The following is a 7497-nucleotide window of genomic DNA, read 5'->3' as shown; positions in this document are numbered from 1 at the left end:
GTCCCTCTAGCTACAGCCTCTCTACAATCCTAGAAGCACAGTGGTGTAGGGAACAGGAGGAGAGGGGATGAGGAGCAGCTGGGTGAAGCTTGGGGCAGCAGGGCACCTTCGATGGCTGTGCTGCAGCATGACACCACGCTCTCTCCTCACTCTGAAGCAACACCAGCCGCTTTCAGGCTGGGGAAAACCAGACTGAGCCTGAAATACTGCTCTTCCCTGTAGGCAGGTGGATGCTAACACAGAGCCCCCAGTGCCGTGCTTTCCAAGGCCTGACAATGCCCGTGAAGATGAACTTTTCTCTTTCAGGCTTGTCTCTGTACATATGGCAAGGCCTTCCTTCCATGACATACACCAACACCATCTCCTTGTGGGCTGTTCTCCATTGCTCCCCCCACACCAAGCCCTGAGGCTTGGCTGGACCCCAGACATTCTGCTGTTCCCCAAAGCAGCCCTGTGGGCCACGGCCGGGAACAGTGATGCCAAAGGACCATGCCTTGGCGGCTGCCAAATGTTAAACCCACGGGGCTCTGTCAAGGAGCTCAATACTGGTAATTCAGCAGCACTCAAAAGAGCGAGTGTTCCCAGCTGCCAGGCTACCAAGTCCCTTCCCACATTCAGAAAACGAGGCACTAGACTTTGCTGTCCCCAAGGGGTTTTTAATCACCCTTTCTAAGGCAGGCTGCTGCAGCACCTCCCCATGGGTGTTATTCCCTTTCAAATCTCGGGAGACACCCCTCCTCTGAAACCCCCCGCCCATGCTCTGCTGCCCCGTGCTTGGCTCCCACCTCACACAGCCCTGGGTCACCACCAGCCCCAGAACCTGCTTGTGGGGGGCAGCTACAACGCAGCCACGTCCCCAGCAGGCTCCGAGCGCGGCAGGGACGGATGGGGCTGGGGACGGGGCCCAGCCGCGCGCCCGCCTGCAGTCACTGCCGAGGAACCTGCTGACAGGGAGCTGAACTCCAGCTCTCCCCTCAGCCAATAAATCTCGCAGTGGTCTAATTTTGCCAGGAATGATGCCTCAGGGAAGGCCTGTGTGGTCCAGGAAAGGAAAAGCTAAGCTAAGCATGCTTAAACCGCCCTAATTCCGCTCCCCTCAGCCAGGCAGCGCCTTCTAGCACCTTCTGCCGGGGCGGGCTTATGGAGCCCACGCCAGCCAATCAGCGCGCAGGACGCGAGCCATGTGACTGGCGACTCTGCCACGCGGGCTGGGCAGGGCGGGCTTGGGGTTGCTGTGGCGTCCCGTGACGCGCTCTGCGTGGCGCCGCCCGCCGCCGTGGCGCCGCAGCCCCCGGGGGCAGCGGGCTCCGCGCCGCCGCTTCAGGCCGCGCCCGCCCGGCCCGGGGCTCCCCGTGGGTTCCGTAGCGGCCGGTTCGGGTTGTGTGGGGAGCTCGGCTCTTCGGGAGGTCAGCCGGGATGTCAGAGCGCTGCTCCCCGCCTGCGGAGAGCGGGTTCAGGCCGCTTCCCCAGGCCTGGCGCCGGGGCTGCTCGCGGGGGCCATCCGGGTCGCGTCGCCCTGCGGGGCGCGGTCGGTGCCGGGGCTGGAGGGGCTCCGTGGGAGAGCGGAGGGAAGGGCCGCGGCTGCCCGTCACCCCGCCGCAGGCAGAGCTCCAGCCCTCGCTGCAGGGGCCCTGCGGGGACTTCCCGCGGCCAAGTGACCGGGCCTCGGCGGGAGCGCGGAGGAGGAGCGCGTGCGGCGAGGCTCCTTCCCCGGCGCCCCGTAACGCGACGGTAATTCGAGGTTTCAGCGGAAGACAAAGGGTGAGTTGTAGCTGTTTCATTTGGGGCTGAGAGGAGGCTCTGCATCCAGGAAGCACCCTCCCCTGGGAGATAAGGGAGACCTGGCCACCCACAGCCCTGGCTCGCCAGGAATCCAGGCCTCCATATGCACAAAGCTGGTGCCAGAAGCGTTGTTCCCATCGCCGGCAGGCCACCCGCCCCCTCCCCCACACCTTCCCTGCCTTCTCCCTCCTCCTCTCTCCATAACCAGCTGACTTTTTTCACAACCAGGAAACAATCAAACAACCTCTTCAGCTGCTTCGGCTCCTCCTCCTCCCCGACACCGCCATCTCCCCCTGTAAAGGATGCTGTCAGTACTCCCAAAGCCTGATGTGCTGTGCCGTGCAAAACTGTTATTCCAGCCTCCCAGCGGGGAATATCCTCTGGGCTGCAAATACCTGTGTTTCGTTAAGTAAATAATCACACAAGATAAAATATCCATCTTGATGGTAAAACGGAGGGAGGGGAGCAAGAATGCAGACCCGGTGAGTACTAAGACAGCGGCCCCTGAACCGGTACCATGGGTACGGTGAGGTGGCCAGCAGTTCCGTTACATGCCTGCCCTTTCTCCCATGGGGAGGTGGTGATGCTGGCACCCATGGGAGGACACTGAAATGCAGAGCCTTTAGAGGGGTCTGGGGGGGGGGGAGGCGTAGCATTTGGGTTTTTAAAATAGCTTTCAGAAAGAGCATGGCTGGGAAATATATTCAGTGCAACTCACCCACCCTCGTTAGGAGAGGCTTGGAAACCAGCCAGCTGTGTTCCAGTCTTGCAGGGGAGTGAGGAAGAGGAAGGTTGATGACCTCAGTGGAGGGAGAGATGTTCCTAACCAGCTGGGGGACTTTCTGTGTCACGGTGGGTAGTGGACCCTTCAGAAAAGCTATCCCCTGCTGAAGCACTGCATGGAGGGAAACCCAGCCTCTGTGGAGTGCCCGCTCCCCTCTGCCACTGGGACCACTGGCAAGTTTATGCTGGGGCCAGGCGTTGATCCCAAGTGTCCTGGCTTGCTGCCCGCGTGCTCTAAGCGCTAGACTGTAGCACTGCTGCCTCCCCTGCAGTGAGATCTTGGACCATTTATTGCTCACCTGTTTGGGAGACTTCACACATTGAGCATCGAGGCTTATAAACCTGCTGAGAAAAGAGAGAAAGGGAAAAGGTGAAGGAGGAGTTCAGCCAGGAGTGAAATACTCAGGAGGTATTGGAGCCTTGGGCTCTGTGGGTTACCCATGTTGACCCCAGACTGTGGGGGAGGCGGGAAGGTAGCCCGCCCACGCCAGGATCACAGGGAGGGAGATCTCGGGTCACCTTTGGGAGTCTTGGGACGGCCGGGGAGACTGGCATGGAGCAAGGAAAGGATCGTGCCGGGTGCAGGTAGGCCTGATGGACAGCTTGCTGCTGCACCTAGGATTGTGAACTGGAGGTTGAATCAGGGCTGAGAGTCTCCTGGATTCATTTCTCAGTCATTTATTCAGATATAATTGCCTGTCTGCCTGTCTTAAAGCTAATGACTGGATGTGAAGATTTCCAGTTAGGGTTTGTGAGAAGGTAATTACATTGCAATCTCACTGTATGACTATTCCTCGAATGAAGATAAACTTGTTTGAGTAGGTCTGCACATCGCAGGAATCAGTTGTATTACAGAGCCCAGGCATGGCAGGGGAGATAAGGAATGTTTTTGCTGCTGCTTTTTTATCTGCTGACCTATTAAAAGCTTTTCTGTCTGAAGCGGGTGAGGAGCAACCAAAAGGGTTAATCCCACAGCTCCTCACCCTGATGAACATGATTTAAGTCTCCTGTTGAGACTTGATCGCTTGGTTGGGGTTTAGTGGGTGCTCTTCACTTCCTTTCTGGGAGGTGCTAGTTTGCGTTGTTGAGATGCCCTGAGTTGAGCTCCAGTTCCACGGGGCTGACTTGACCCAAGAGGGACCCTGAGATGGTGTGATGGGTATTGCAGATGCGGACAGAAACTCAGCTTTCCTGCCCTGGGGAAGCAGGGAGGGGGCTGTAGCGTAGCGCCCAGCAGCAGGACCAGGGGAGCAGCAGGCTATTGCTGTGAGGTTTGGCTATTTGCAGAGCTGTGTATCGGTCGCTAGCTGAGGGTGCTCCTGATCGGCATCCCGGTGCTCTGTGCACAAGCAAAGCACGCCGTCCCTGGGGGTGAAGTCTGTCCCTGGGCGGCCTTATCAGAGCCTGCAGATGCACAGAAACTCACCCTGCTATTACGGGGCAAATTAACACGGAGCGTCTGCTCTGAACATCTGCAAAGAGCTAGTAAACTCCAGCAGTAAGACACCCTTCCGGGCTTGATCAGGTATAAGCCTGATGGCTAGATAAAACCCTCTTTCATGTTCAGCAGGCCCTTGCTTTCTCCAGCACTGCAGCAGGATGGGAGTCTACACAATGAAATGCAACTGGGTTTGTGGCTCTGCCCCAGTACTGGGCAGACCTGGGGTATCAGCATCATTTGAGATTGCATCATTTACCAGCAGACTTGTCACCTAAGGCCACTTCTGGGTAGCACACATTCAACTGCCTCACACGGTCACGGTCCTGCTCGGCTCCTGACAGTGCCTGGGGTGTGCTGGCTGTCCCGCGGGGACGGGAAGGGACACCTCCACTCTCTGCAGGTTCCTCCTGCTCTGTTTCTTTAAAGCTCTCACCCTTCCTCGCAGCACAAGCCAATGCACTGAGATCATCTCTCGGTCCCATCTAGCTGTTAAACCCCCTCAAATCTTTCTTGCTCAGCAGCACTTCATATAAATCCAGTAATGTGCATATCACTTTGGCTGCCAACTGCTTTTGGGTCAGGAGGGAGGGGGCTGCGTGGGGGTTATTATTACAGTCACTGTTCCGTTTCCCCAGGGGATCCCAGGAAACCACAGGCTGCCAGCAAACGTCTGGAGGACAGAGGCATGTTGGGGACCCCTGGGAGTCAGCTGGCAAATCTGATGCACTGGGTATGGATTAACAACCCATTAGGGCAGGGGCTGGGGGCTGCATTAAACAAATCCTTCCCCTCAGCCTTTGCAAACGCTAGCGATTGTTGCCTCAAAGCAACACAGAAGCAAGACAGCGTCAGCGCGGGGACAGTGCTTAAGCGTCAGGCTCGCACCATTAAATATCAGTGAGGGCTTAAGGGCATTGCACAGCACTTCCCTAAGGGAGATAAATGATTTCCTGGGATGAACCCAACTGGCCCACTCTGTACTGCATTTGCTCGATGTTGACGTGGCCAGAAGAGCACTCTTTGGCATGAATAAAACATGCTTCTTGGGTAGCAGCGGCAACTAGTTTGTCAGGAAGAGCCCCTGACTATGACAGGGCAAAATGGGCGAACCTGCCTTTCAAGGGATTGCTGTCTGAGCGGCTTTCAGGAGCAGCGTAGCCACAGTTACCCCTTTCCTGCGCTGGCAGGGCATTTATCCTGGTGGAACAGGAAAGACTCTCCTTATCTGATTTTTTTTTTTCCTCTCTTCTGCAGCAATCATCCAGAATCCGTGGCAAAACCCACCCTGGGGAGAGGCGTTTTGCCCCTGAGGGCCATTGGATCCCCTGCGGGGTCATGACCTGTTTGTTGGAGGTCCTCGAAAGGTGACTAAGAAATGCGTACTTAGATACGTGATACAGGAATCACCAGCGATATCCTCCTTTCCACCAGGGAATACTGAAAATTGGAAAGATCTGAAAGCTTCTGCTTAAAGCGCAGGGCTTTCTGGCTACGGAGTCCAGCTCTGCCACTGGCTTCCAGCGTTAAATTGGAGTGAGTCACGTACCTGCTCTGTACTTCAGATTGCCCACAGATCTGCATCGTGCAGCGCAGCTCACAACTTGCGTGTCTCAAATACTTTGGGACTTTCATGTGGAGAGTTTTGAAATGGGAAAAATTCGCTGTTACCAGCTATTTGGATGCAGATTGGCAGCACATTGAATCCAGTTCATAGTGCCTTGAATTAGAGGGATATGTTGTGTCGAGACGGAAAAGAGGATGGGAGGAAACTGAAAACCGCTGCTCCGATGCCACGGAGTGCTCAAACGTGCACCTGGCATTCAGGCATTGAAATCAACCCTGCTGGCACGGCGCTGCAAGTGATTAAGAAAATTCTAATGAAATATTTGCCTCCTGGAAAACACTATTTTATCCAAAATGAAACCTTTGCAAGAAGAAAAAAATCAATTTACAGATCAAACAAAAATAGTCCTAATGAAGCAGTGCAGCACAGCTGGAAATCTCCAATCTGATTTGTCAAAGTGAATATTAGTATTCTCTTTTTATTTGGAATTTCACCATCTGAAACATGTTTTGTTACAATATTATAATAAAATAAGGTCACTAGGAAAAGTTGCTTTTTAGGAAGCAAGCTATTTGCGGTACTTTTGTAAATCAGAGCTATCAGCGCAAAAACTACTTCCAAACACCCTGAGTTTTCTGAAACCTAGAAGTGTTGCCCCAGCTCTGCGTGATGTATTTGGGAGGGACTGGGGGAGCGGCAGGAAGGACTATAAATCCTAGAGAAAATGGAAATTTTCCTGCCTGTGAGACACATGAAATTCCAGGTTGTGTTTTTCTGGAGACATGTTGGCTTCTCCGTCGTTGTGCCGCTTCAGGGAGAGGGCAAACAAACATCTGTCAGCAACAGCGGGGAGCGGGTGGTTCTGCCGGGGTGAGGCTGCCTGGGGTCCCTTCCACAGTCTGTTTCTCTGCTGCCCCTTTTCCCAGGGAGAGCCAGGGCGGCAGCCCTCCCTCCTGCACTGCTCCGAGGTGTGCCAGGTGAGGTCCGGAGGCTGTTAGCTCTCCTGTGCCGTGGTCTTCAGTGCCCGGCTGCCCAGATGGGGTTTTTGTCATTTGAAAAGGGCTTAAATTCTGAAAATATTTTAATACCACTGAGCAGGCAGCCGAGGAGAGACTCCATCAAAGTATAAACAAATTCTGAGCGCCTGAGTCAGGAGAATGACACAAACTAACCCACCCCTTAAAGTGCCTGTGACCACAAACCACATCACTGCAGAAAAGGAGACGCACTTTTCTTTTCTCGTTCTAAGTCATAAAAATTACTTACCAAGGTGACAAATTTATGGCTGCAGTAATTACATGATTACTTTATTATGTGCCACCAGTGTGAGAAAATATATATTAAAAAGTCACTTACGTCCAAACCAAAAGGGCCAGCAAAGAATTATTGGAGGCAGTAAATAACTGTGACATGTACAATTATTTACTTGGTTGGAAGCTAGAATTTCAGATTGAAAACCAGCAGTCGTGTTCAGAGGCTTTAGGTGGTGGTGGCAGCCAGTCGGGCTGGGACCGGCCTGTCCCTGCTGCTGTCCGGGGGTGGCGCTCGGCTCCTGGGCAGGTGGGTGCTGGCACCGTACAGGGTCGGCCCGGTCCGACTGTGGACTCTCCAGGGTAAATCCAGCCCTTGGGGGCCGTGCTCTGACGGAGCTAGGGCTCCTGGATCAGGGTGGGAACGGGGTGGCTCTTCATGCTGGAGAGGAGAGAGCTGCAGCTGGGTGCTGGTCACTGTCCCCCCAGCCTTTCCCTTTTCCCATCAGGAGCAGGAAGCCCAGCTCTGCCTCAGCGCTGGTCCTCTCCCATCTCCCTCTTTATCAGAAAAGCAATCGCAGCCTTGGCCCTCCTCACAGCGACAAGGTTCCAGTCTGGCTGCACAACTGCCAAGCTCCGAGGCTCCCAGCAGTAACAAAGAATTTGACTGAAACCTC

General features: G+C 54.7%; 1 long non-coding RNA gene across 1 annotated transcript; it reads left to right on the top strand.

Annotated features, from left to right (window-relative positions):
* The first annotated feature begins 1273 nt into the window (after window positions 1-1273).
* On the top strand, window positions 1274-7190 carry LOC142063120 (uncharacterized). Its single transcript, XR_012662645.1, has 3 exons — window positions 1274-1761; window positions 4642-4736; window positions 5272-7190. It is a non-coding gene; the product is annotated as an uncharacterized LOC142063120 (long non-coding RNA).
* Window positions 7191-7497: the final 307 nt, after the last annotated feature.

This window comes from Phalacrocorax aristotelis, chromosome 11 (assembly GCF_949628215.1).
Source record: "Phalacrocorax aristotelis chromosome 11, bGulAri2.1, whole genome shotgun sequence".
Lineage (NCBI taxonomy): Eukaryota > Metazoa > Chordata > Aves > Suliformes > Phalacrocoracidae > Phalacrocorax > Phalacrocorax aristotelis.
This window is presented reverse-complemented; position numbering and strand designations above follow the sequence as displayed.